Source organism: Gymnoscopelus microlampas (assembly GCF_963454915.1).
Source record: "Gymnoscopelus microlampas genome assembly, chromosome: 5".
NCBI lineage: Eukaryota > Metazoa > Chordata > Actinopteri > Myctophiformes > Myctophidae > Gymnoscopelus > Gymnoscopelus microlampas.
The window spans coordinates 35,714,564-35,727,086 of record NC_139942.1 but is presented as its reverse complement, the minus strand read 5'-3'; the positions used below and the strand labels follow the sequence as shown (position 1 = coordinate 35,727,086).

General features: G+C 40.9%; 1 protein-coding gene across 4 annotated transcripts in view; it reads right to left on the bottom strand.

Moving 5' to 3' along the window:
* greb1l (GREB1 like retinoic acid receptor coactivator) overlaps positions 1-4,920 on the bottom strand; it is a 52,245-nt gene extending 47,325 nt beyond the window's left edge. For all 4 annotated transcript variants that reach the window (XM_084058325.1, XM_084058327.1, XM_084058326.1 and 1 more), the window contains exon 1: positions 4,803-4,920. The gene's annotated coding sequence lies outside the window, so the exon portion shown is untranslated. The remainder of the gene's footprint in view (positions 1-4,802) is intronic.
* Positions 4,921-12,523: the final 7,603 nt, after the last annotated feature.

Here is a 12,523-nt window from a genome sequence, read left to right as displayed (position 1 = left end):
CTAAACATTAGATAACTCATATACAAAATGTGCAGATTAACAAGCTTGTAGCGCTCGTAAGCTTGTAGATCTACTATTTTTGAATAGCCCAAAGTAGAAAATAATGGCTAAAAATAGAAAATGACACAGTATGCGTTCCCTGATTGAATGGGGTTAACATGATAATGTGCTTCATTTTATGAAATAAAAAGTGCTCCTTACAATACAGGCTAAAGCCTGATTTAAAGTGAATTGTTTTTCTGTATGTGTGTCTGGACTCCGGAGCCAATCTCAAAAACCGCCGGACCAATCAGTGCCAAATTTCCTGGGCTGCCAGAGCAGATTTCTCCCCCTCACGTTTTACACTTTCTAAGCGTTTAATTTTAGAATGGACTTCAGTAATGGGGCTCTGATCAGGCTGGAACCATTGGTGCCACACTTCCCTTTAAATGTATTGAAAAATTCTTTGTTCAGTAAGCCTACAAGGTTACATCCTCGCTGTTAATTCAACTCTGAGAGAGTATCAATTTGATTTGATTTCTTTTTCCTTTATTGTCCCCTTGGGGAAATTTCTCCTCTGCATTTAACCCATTCTAAGGAGCCATGGGCAGCCACTGTGCACGTGCAGTGCTACGGGACCAATTCCAGTTGTAATGCCAGTTCCTTGGTCAAGGGCACTGGCATGAGTACCTAACATGCATGTCTTTCGGCCGAGGATTTTAAGCCTGAGGATCAGTGCTGTCCATGTCCAGCTGTCTTGCTTCTCTGCTCATCATCACTCCCACATCATCATCTACTTCAACCTCCCATTCCACCCCCCCCCACTCCCCTCCACACCTTATCTATATTTTCTCTTCTCCACTTTCATGCTGCATTTTTGGGACTTGGTCAATAAAGGTCTAAAAGGAGCAGAACATTATGAATGCTATTGGGCACTTTCCAACAAATTTTGACGTATTTGACACATGGCTTGCCTCTTTAGTCCAAATCTAGGGATGCACAATATAGACATTTTGGCCCATATCCGAACATAAACAAATGTTTTATTTACATTTTTTTCTCCATCTTGTTGACCCTTTTGAAGGATTCCGCAGAAAACACTGATTGACTCTGTAGCCTTCATCATCACAAAAGGCCTTTTCAGCTATATGTATGTTCACATTCAAACATAAATATTATAAAATAACACACCGATTGATTATTTTGATATTGGTTCAATACAATTTCTAAGGCCGAAATTGCCGATACCAATATGATGACTGATATATTGTGCATCCCTTACTCACTCCCAAGTTAAGCATTATGTGTTTCTGACACCATGTGCTTTTCCACTTGATCAGGATACTGCATGCACAAGTATACAGGATGTCGCTATATACGTACAACTGTCATCTGTTTGTTAGAACCACAATGGATGTGATTTTGTCGTGAAAATAAAAACACAACATGCAGGCAAATGTGATTGTGTGTGTGTGTACTACTTCTAATTCTGATCTGTGGCACATCTGTATTAAACTATCAGTGTCAATATTTTCTTACCCCCCCCTTTTTTTTTACACAGAGCTGACAGTGCAGATGGGTTGCTGGCATTCTTGACCCCCAATAAAAAAGGACAGGTTAAAAGTTTAAAAGGTTAAAAGACGCTTGTCCTGGCACAATAACAGTGAGACAATCCACAACACTGATGCTTGATGATTAGGCTAAATAGCCAAATTAAATTAAAGCTTTAGATACTAACTGAACATTTTGACAAGATAGACATTGCTTAGGCTAATACTTGAAAGTATGAGCACCACATGATTTGATTGAATACTGATGACTATCCTATATGCTGAGTTGTTGGTGATGTTTAATTGTCTAAAATGGTTAACGTTTATACAGCTAATTTTTCAAATAATAAAGCAACCCATGCAAAATGGAAAGATTCAGCAGCCATCTAAGCGGTTTCATGGTAGTTTTGAGCGTCATTTGTTTTCAGGATTCTATCACATCTCAATAGCACAGATTCCTCTAGCTGGAACTATTGCAGGAACGTGTCGTATCCGTAACATGTTGTAAGCTTGTAACCTCTAATCACATCGGAAAACATTGAAGAAAAGCAATTACCAATCTGATTGGCTAGTCCCTTAAGTGTTTTCATGATCTACAAAAAACCCCGATGCACTGTACTGTAAGTAGTGTAAATGAACTGTAAAGGTGGTTCTTGTCTTGTGGATGAATCTTCATAGTAGATCAATACTCAAACTGATATGTTTCTGCTGCTAGCAAAGACCACAGCGGAACCTGACGCCTCTGCATTCCTGACTGTATTGATAATCAATCACTATGTAGCCTAGTGCTTTTTGTTATGACACTGACCCCACATCTGAGTGACCCCACCACATATTGTTTTGTCATAACAAAAAAAAAATAATTAGAGAAGGTGTGACTGAAATATGCACCAGCATCCTCGAATCCTGGGTTTCAATGCTTTTGAATAAACACAACATAGAAGACATTACTTGTGCGAAGAAGAGCTTTGTGACTGAAATATGCAAAAGAATAGGGCATGTATAGTACAGATGGCAAGATGACAGTGTGTGGTATTAAAGTAAATCACCATAATGTTACCCTGGTAACAAAGGCTTAAAATGGGAACAGATCAGGTATAGTGATCCATTTCATGCTTTTAGTGGGACCTTTCTTATAGGAAATGTCAGAGAGTATTTCAGACATCTTCTGTCCTACCCAGGAGAGCCTTGAAACATGAACCAGGCTACAAGATAAAAAAAGAGTAGAAAGGTATATTTGTGCAAGACAAAACATTGAAAATACACTACTGTCTGTAAGCCGATATTTAAACAAGTAGGCCTGAGTATTTTATTATGCCATTTTAGTCTGCCATCTGTTTTGCTCAAGGTACTATATAGCCAAAATCTTTTAAAATTTAAAATAAACATTTGGGTTAGACTCATTCATTGTTACCAACTGTTCATACCAAAAGTTAAAATGATATAATTAAGAAGAAAACACAAGGGGATGATGATAGATGGACACATTTTGGTCACAGCTCTGTCGGCACAACCACATACAGTATGGCTCGCTTGCAGTTTCACCAAAACCAGCATGGTCGTAAATTCAAGAAGTGCCATTCAACAGTTGAAAGCCTGTCACCTAACTGGAAAAATAAAGAATTATGCAAAGCTCATGGAGAGAGATGTCTCCTTCAAGGCTAGAGAGAGAGAGAGAAAGAGAGATAGAGCGAGAGAGAAACCTGTCCTATAGTGCAACAGTTGTGTCACAGGGGCTGCATTTATCTCCTCCCTAGATTAACTCCCAATTGTTCTCAAGGAACAAAGACAGCTAGTGAGGAAGCACCCCCCCCCCTCCAAGGCCAGATGGTCAGCGTTCAGGAACCCCTGAACCGAACCCTCCAGCCCGTGCCCTCTCTGATAACGTGTGGGTGAGACAGACAGGCCACCCAACAAAGTTCACAATCCACACTCAGCAACACAACATACTCTGTTAAAGTTATTCTACTTTGGTAGCACTGATACATGGCCACACAACGTGAATTTAAATAAATCATAATCAGCAGTCAGCACCAACACAATGGTTCCTCTTTCCATTCACTTGCATTTTTCTGTAAAAAACCTAGTAAAACAATCTACTAATCACCTAAAACATACATTGATGAGCTTTATGAAGTGCAGTGTTACTGGAATAGGAGATAGGCTAGTAGTGTGCATCTTATAAGTAGTGTGCAACTTATATTCAGGACTTTCAGGTTAATCAGGTTAATTAATATTGTCCTTGGCTCTGAAGCAGGAGAGGGTGGTCTTGAGACATATAATAAGAATGCAACCTTTAGGACTTGAAGCATGGGGGACCGTAGATTAGAATCTGGTCAAGATAGACTTGTTTGGTTTGCATAATAATTACATTGACAGACAGACCACACACTGGCACTGCATCTTCTAGTCGCTCTTATCTGACATTATCTTGGCTGGCATGGCTGCTGAAGAACCAAGACCATCAACACCCCCCCCCCCCCCCCCCCCCCCCCCAGGCAATGCATTAATGAATAGATAAAATCTGTGAATTTGGGTTTCACTTTCCATGTCTAAGGGTTTGTTTGGCAATCATATGGCATTCATTCTTACCTAGTAGACAAGTCTAATATCATCAACACAGAAATAATTACTGATGGATGAATCGATCATACAACACTGCACTGATATGGACTACTACTGTTTTATCACAAGATGCCACAAGTGGTTCTGAACCTTTTCAGGCTGTGACCCCCCAAAATCTACAAGCTCACATGAGCTTGTAGATCGGCTATTTTCAAAATGTTTGCCTCTTTCTTATATTATTTGACAATTTAGTTTGTTTAAATAGTATAGTTTGTTGATTACTTTGTATGCAGTAATCGTGCTTTTCTTATTATTAGGTATTAAAAAGGTCTTAAAGGTCCTTAAATTGTCACTTGACTGTCATCTGGGGACCCCCAAGAAAATCATGTGGGGACCACTGCCCTATACTATGACCTGGGCAAAGGGTTTATTAAGTCCAATAAAATGAATTCCGTCGGCATAATAAGATGTAGATCTATTTAGCTAATAGACAGACTTTTGGGGGAACGCAGGCTGGCACTAGCCTAATAAATAGGTCAAAGAATATTATTGCAGTAACGAGACGAGCGACATTAGAATACGAAGCCGAAACCGGTCCGATTCTCTCGTTACTTTATACAATTTAGGTAGGTTTACGGACAGCCTAACTCATGAATAACCGAGTTGTCACTATACTTGAGTCTACTAAAAGAAAAAAAACATACTTACTAAGTTTGAGTATGTTCTGGTTCCCTTTGCAATTAAACAGTGCACATTAGTGTTACAGTCATAGACAGTAGCTAACTTGGTAGCATCGCTGACCAGAACAGAGCAGCGCTGCTAATCGTCACCTGCATCATTCAACGCAAAACGCACTGACTGACAGCGTATAGTCAGTGTTGCCATGTCGGCTTATTATAAGGGACTTTGAGCTTCTTTTTATGTAAAGTTGCTTGTAAAAAAATGTATTTTGGGCTGGTTTCTAACGTGTACTTGCTTAGCCTTATTTAGGCTTGCTTCCAAATGTTTTAAATTCTTTTTTAAACCAGTTGGTTCTCAAATATTTTCATAAATGTTTTGTGCCCAGGGAGCATTTTTGTGTTGTTAGAATGTTTAAAAAATGTTTTTCCAAATATTCCACATTTTATTTCAAGAGTTTTTGAAAAAAGCAGATCTACAAGCTCACAACGCGACGAGTTGTGAGCTTGTAGATCGGCTATTTTCAAATAGAAGCGCTCATGTGGCCTAGTCGCTTCTTTTGGGCTTGTTTTCCTAGACGTGGTTGCTTAATTCTCTCGCAAAATCTGGCAACACTGACAGCGTATAGGTCAAACAGTACCTATATGTATTCATCATCAACGCCGCTTCCAGTGCGTCATGAGACACTTGTTGTGAAAAGTGTATTAAGTCATTATTGAACGTAATAATCGCACGCCTGGTATGCTTACCTTTTTTTTATCCGAATTGAGCGTCAAACCGCCACGTCCATCGCACACTGAGTTAATGCTGTCTCTGTTTGTTGTTGCTTTGCTGCTCCTAGAAGGCTTTGACACGGTGAGGGAGCCACCGAAGTGACGTCAGTGCGTTACTGTATGTACCATTTGGTTTGTGAACGCGCTGACTTGTCCGTCAATGGAGCCTGGAGCGGTGTTTCTTTTTCTGGTGTTTCGACCAGGTGGGCGTGGTTTTGAGGAGCTGTGTTCCGTGAGCAGAAATAACGGAGCAGAAATAAGACTTCCGGTTGACGATCTCTTCAGAGAGTAAAAAGAAACCATTGAAAATCATTGAAAAACGGTTCATTTGCACATTAAAACTATAAATTAAGCATTTAAACGAAGCTATATAACATATATTATGTTTCTGTGTAACAAAAACGTTTTTTAAAACATTAAAACATTATCTAAATGGATAAATGCTGTTCAAAGGACTGCATAGCCTATACAAATTGGACACTGGACCGGAGACGGCTGGCGATGCCAGCACTTGTGACATACACACGCGTTCGGGGAGACCCCCTCTACAACGCCACACTCTCCGCTAAGCGGGAGAGGTGTAAAAAAAAGTGTGGCGGGCCGTCCAGTGAGGTCAGAGGTCAGAAAAGTGCCCTTTTCTGCCATTTTCAGACAATGGTGGACACTGGACCGGAGACGGCTGGCGATGCCAGCACTTGTGACATACACACGCGTTCGGGGAGACCCCCTCTACAACGCCACACTCTCCGCTAAGCGGGAGAGGTGTAAAAAAAAGTGTGGCGGGCCGTCCAGTGAGGTCAGAGGTCAGAAAAGTGCCCTTTTCTGCCATTTTCAGACAATGGTGGACACTGGACCGGAGACGGCTGCCGATGCCAGCACTTGTGACATACACACGCGTTCAGGGAGACCCCCTCTACAACGCCACACTCTCCGCTAAGCGGGAGAGGTGTAAAAAAAAGTGTGGCGGGCCGTCCAGTGAGGTCAGAGGTCAGAAAAGTGCCCCTTTCTGCCATTTTCAGACAATGGTGGACACTGGACCGGAGACGGCTGCCGATGCCAGCACTTGTGACATACACACGCGTTCGGGGAGACCCCCTCTACACTGCCACACTCTCCGCTAAGCGGGAGAGGTGTGAAAAAAAGTGTGGCGGGCCGTCCAGTGAGGTCAGAGGTCAGAAAAGTGCCCTTTTCTGCCATTTTCAGACAATAGTGGACACTGGACCGGAGAAGGCTGCCGATGCCAGCACTTGTGACATACACACACGTTCGGGGAGACCCCCTCTACACTGCCACACTCTCCGCTAAGCGGGAGAGGTGTAAAAAAAAGTGTGGCGGGCCGTCCAGTGAGGTCAGAGGTCAGAAAAGTGCCCTTTTCTGCCATTTTCAGACAATAGTGGACACTGGACCGGAGACGGCTGCCGATGCCAGCACTTGTGACATACACACGCGTTCGGGGAGACCCCCTCTACAACGCCACACTCTCCGCTAAGCGGGAGAGGTGTAAAAAAAAGTGTGGCGGGCCGTCCAGTGAGGTCAGAGGTCAGAAAAGTGCCCTTTTCTGCCATTTTCAGACAATAGTGGACACTGGACCGGAGACGGCTGCCGATGCCAGCACTTGTGACATACACACGCGTTCGGGGAGACCCCCTCTACAACGCCACACTCTCCGCTAAGCGGGAGAGGTGTAAAAAAAAGTGTGGCGGGCCGTCCAGTGAGGTCAGAGGTCAGAAAAGTGCCCTTTTCTGCCATTTTCAGACAATAGTGGACACTGGACCGGAGACGGCTGGCGATGCCAGCACTTGTGACATACACACGCGTTCGGGGAGACCCCCTCTACAACGCCACACTCTCCGCTAAGCGGGAGAGGTGTAAAAAAAAGTGTGGCGGGCCGTCCAGTGAGGTCAGAGGTCAGAGGTCAGAAAAGTGCCCTTTTCTGCCATTTTCAGACAATAGTGGACACTGGACCGGAGACGGCTGCCGATGCCAGCACTTGTGACATACACACGCGTTCAGGATTCTTCTTGATTCTTGTTCAGATTAATTCCAGAGTTCTCTTTAAAAATGTCACACATTTTGAAATGGCTCCACATCCATTACCTGATAGAAGAGAGTTGCAGATTTTCATGGAACTTGGTAGAAATGATCTCTAGGCTGCCCTATAAAATGGCTCAAGGTCACAATCATAGTCACAGTCAATGTTACATCAGTCATATCTCAGGAACGGAGAGAGACACAGAACGAGATGTTGGTGTGTGCCTTTATTAATGGTATTGAAATTTTATACTGATGTCAAACTGGGAAACTGAAATAGAAGCAAGGCTTGTCCATAGCCATGTCTGTTTTGTGGGAGTATCCACACATATCTATCAATAACTGGTCAACGCAGCAGTACTGTATACACAGAAGATGCTTTAAAACTTCCTGATGATATTCTGTGGCACTTCCTGGGACTTGCATCCTCTTCCAAAAAGCCAATGAGTAGGTTTGATTTATTATGGAGTCATAAGGAGGTGACATCAATAGAACTTTTTAAAAGGTATTTTATTTAATTTGATACGCGAAGTCACAGCAGTAGATTGGCTAATTTCAGCATGCAACCAAGTGTAAAATGTAGCATTACGACGCCATCAAGGCCCGCCAAAATACATTTTTGACGACAAAATCAACTGTAGATTTAGTCGACTAAAATCGTATTATATTTAGTCGACTAAAACTACACTAAAACAAACATTTAAGGTGAATAAAATATGACTAAAACTAAATTAAATGTTATTCAAAAGACTATGACTAAAACTGAATAAAAATTAACACTGCGTCACAGTGACATGACAACAACAAGTAACCTCAGTCTGTGATATTAATCAAATTTTTTGTGTTAAATTGTGACTGTAGCCTGAATGATCAGCGGTCAATTGTAAGCAAGAACAGATTGTTATAATTGTAAGTAAGTAATAGTAAGTGCCACGGCAAATAGCTGTCTCGTGTCCAGCGCCCAATTTATGAAGTCTATGCTCTGAAAATGGACCGTTTTCTGGCCCCTGACCTCACTGGACGGCCCGCCACTTTTCCAAATACACCTGTCTGGCTTAGCGGAGAGTGTGGCGTTGTAGAGGGGGTCTCCCTGAACGCATGCGTATGTCACACGTGCCCCCGCAAATAGCTGTCTCGTGTCTAGCGCCCAATTTGTGAAGTCTATGCACTGAAAATGGCTGTTTTCTGACCCCTGACCTCAATGGACGGCCCGCCACTTTTCCAAATACACCTGTCTGGCTTAGCGGAGAGTGTGGCTATGGATAATGGATAATTCCTTTTAACAGGTCGTTCATGAAAGTACTTGCGGTCTTGTTTCCAATGAGAACCTGTGAGCAATTAGGGGTTAAGAGTCTTGCTCAGGGACAAATTTCATTTCATCGACACATATGCTGACCTGGCCTGGAATCGAACCTGGGGCAACCAGGGCCTCTGGCTACCTAGGCGGGCTCACTAACCATTCAGCTATGGCCGCATATGGCCGCTATGGCGTTGTAGAGGGGGTCTCCCCGAACGCGTGTGTATGTCACAAGTGCTGGCATCGGCAGCCGTCTCCGGTCCAGTGTCCACTATTGTCTGAAAATGGCAGAAAAGGGCACTTTTCTGACCTCTGACCTCACTGGACGGCCCGCCACACTTTTTTTTTACACCTCTCCCGCTTAGCGGAGAGTGTGGCGTTGTAGAGGGGGTCTCCCTGAACGCGTGTGTATGTCACAAGTGCTGGCGCCAACAGCCGTCTCCTGTCCATTGTCCAGTATTGTCTGAAAATGGCACTTTTCTTACCTCAGGCCGCACTTGGCGGCCTGCCACTTTCCTTTTTTTACAAATTATCTCTCAAATGTTCACCAACATTCTATACTGGTCTGTATCCATTTTCTATCAAGTTTAGGGGCGCTCAGTTATGGAGAAGTACACGCACGCACGCACGCACGCACGCACGCACGCACGCACGCACGCACGCACGCACGCACACGCACACACACACACACACACACACACACACACACACACACACCTCTATCTTTTTTTATGCTGTGTTTCCATGTTGTATATATGTTGTTAAATAATATACATTTTTAATGTTTTTTTTCTGATTACATTTGTATTTGTATTGTATTTTAGTTTTTAAATAGGTGAGATCAACTTTATAAACCCCAAATTCTTCTTTTTTTTTATCTCACCTGCACTATCTGCTATTATTATTTGTAGCATATTTTGTGGTCTCTTTTATCATTGTTTATTTGCTTCTGCAATAAACAATATTATATCATCATCATTTTTCAAGAGTGACCTGGCCTAGAGTCAGCATTATTACAACAATGGACAAACAATACAAAAACAATACATGTACCACACACAAATCAATATCCAGTTTAAAGGGTAAGACCACTTTGGTAGAGGTTTGGGTTGTGTAGTTACCTTGCCATGATGTAACTCCAAAGGTGGGCAAGAAATTAAAAAAAAATTGCTCCATTGATTAGAAATTGATAATTCAAAATATGCTCCTCATTGACTTACATTGTACTGTAAAACAGCTCTCAAAGTCACTCTTTTAGCACATAAATGAACCCAAACAAAGCTGATTCAGACAATATAGAACATCCCCAAACCCAGTACTGTTTGTTTTTTTAATAAAAATGTCAACTTCCTGTTGATTTTACTATTTGAAGATCTGGATCCGGATCCGCCGATCCAGTCCGGGTTTTCTACTTATTAAAAATGGCAAAATCAACAGGAAGTTGACATTTTTATTTAAAAAAAAAACAGTACTGGGTTTGGTGATGTTCTGTATTGTCTGAATCAACTTTGTTTGCGTTCGTTTTTGTGCGAAAAGACTGACTTTGAGTGCAGTTTTACCTTACAATGTAAGTCAATGAGGAGCATATTTTGAATTATCAATTTCTAATCAATGGAGCAATTATTATTTTTTTCTTGCCCACCTTTGGAGTTACATCATGGCAAGGTAACTACACAACCCACACCTCTACCAAAGTGGTCTTGCCCTTTAAGTGCAAAACAGTGCTAAGTGCACATTTAATGGGGGTCAATAGCCAATTTCAAACTGGAACAACCTGGCACTTAGAAGTGATCTAGTAGGCTATAAGCCATTTAAAAAGACATACTGTACATCATAATTTTTTTTTTTAAATACAATTGTGTCTTTTTTTTTAAAAACTTGCCACTTAGAAGTGTTTTAGTATGAGCCATTTAAAAGGCATACATCATAAATGTATTTTTAAATTAGATTTGTGTCTTTTAAAAAACATAAAAATTTACGATCTTATTTTGAAGGCGCCGGAAACCTTATTTCTGCTAGCTCAAAAACCGGAAGTCCAATTTCTGCTCACGGAACGGAGCTGTTTTGGGGTCAGGTTAGGCATAGTACCTGAAGTTAAGGTTAGGGTTAGCCATAGTTTTTTTAAAAGGTTAAGTTTAGGGTTAGATTTAGGCATCGTTTTACTGAGGTTAAAAGTTAAAACTATGCCCTTTTTTTTAGGGATATGCATATAACCACGCCCACCTGGGCGAAACACCAAAGACAGAGGGAGTCCCGTTAATGGAGAGAGCCAAGAAATAAAACGTTCAGAACAGAACATGTTGTCTTAAGTTGTCGACGTCAACATTTTGATATTTCACTGACCCCAACCTTTGCCAAGATTTTGTGGATGTAACCAACTCATGCAAACTTTATTTTATTATTCAAGTGATTGTTTTGTTGACAGTTAATAAGGTTACGTACATAAGTGAGTTTTGAGTTTTTAGTTTCAAAAGCTTGAGAACATCTCCCTCTGTTGGTAGAAATGCAGAATAGCTGAAAATGACGCGGCTGTTGTCTTGTGTTTATACGTCCCGCATGGGTTAACACGGGTTAAAAAGCAACACATACATACATACAAGATACAAACATTATAAATAACGTTTCCTTCAATGAACATTTAACATGCATTTAACATAAAGTGGATAGCTCATGTGTATTAAGCCTATTTTAATTGATCAAATATATATATTTTTTTATCAACATTGAAATTAAAATAGTCTATTATAGGCCTACTTATTATTAGCCTATATATAATCCTGAGGCACGTTTATTTTAACTAATCATTTTAAGCCAGCAGCACACTCACAAGAGAGGTGGGCTCCTCTTAAAAAGAATGAGCTCCCCACTAGGGTCACTTTGGAAGGACTAACAATACCACTTATTTTCTTTCTTTTCTTGCTACTATTTTTTTTTGTTTTTTGTTTTTGTTATTTTCATTTCTAGCAATAAATGATATTGTTGTGCAATACTGTGATGTGTAAGTTTATGCATGTGGTGAAACATCACCCCTTTGTATCAAGCTGTGCTATAGGCTATTCTTATCACCTAGTTTAGGGTTAAGAAAACACGGTTGATGAGGACATATAGGCTATACTTCAACCTGGTTGGTAATGCTTGCTATACCAATGCTTTCAAAACATACTTATAATGCAATATCATCTGCTTATAACACTGTTCATACTTACTGGTCACCCACAGACTTTTTATTTTGGGCAAGATGATATTTTTATAAGCATTATGATTATTTATGATTTCTTATAACTATAATTATAGCCTACAGTATCATAAGCAGATTATAAGGCCTTCTAAGTATGTTTATAATGCATTATAGACATGGGATGCATAGAAAGAGTTACCTTACTTATAACTTTATACTTGTCGTTGTAGTAATGTGATTTGCAACTGAAGAACTGGGACATTTCAAAACAGCGCTGATGTATAAATAATCTATAAACCTCAATTAACTTTACATAACAACAACATAACACCATTTAATTACAGCAGTGTGTAAGGTTAAATCCATTACAGTAAAGCTGTCAGTGTGTGGCAGCAACAGGAAACATTGAATCCATGATTACAGTAGAGCTGTTAGTAACATGTAATCCTTTACAGTAGTTCATGTAATAATT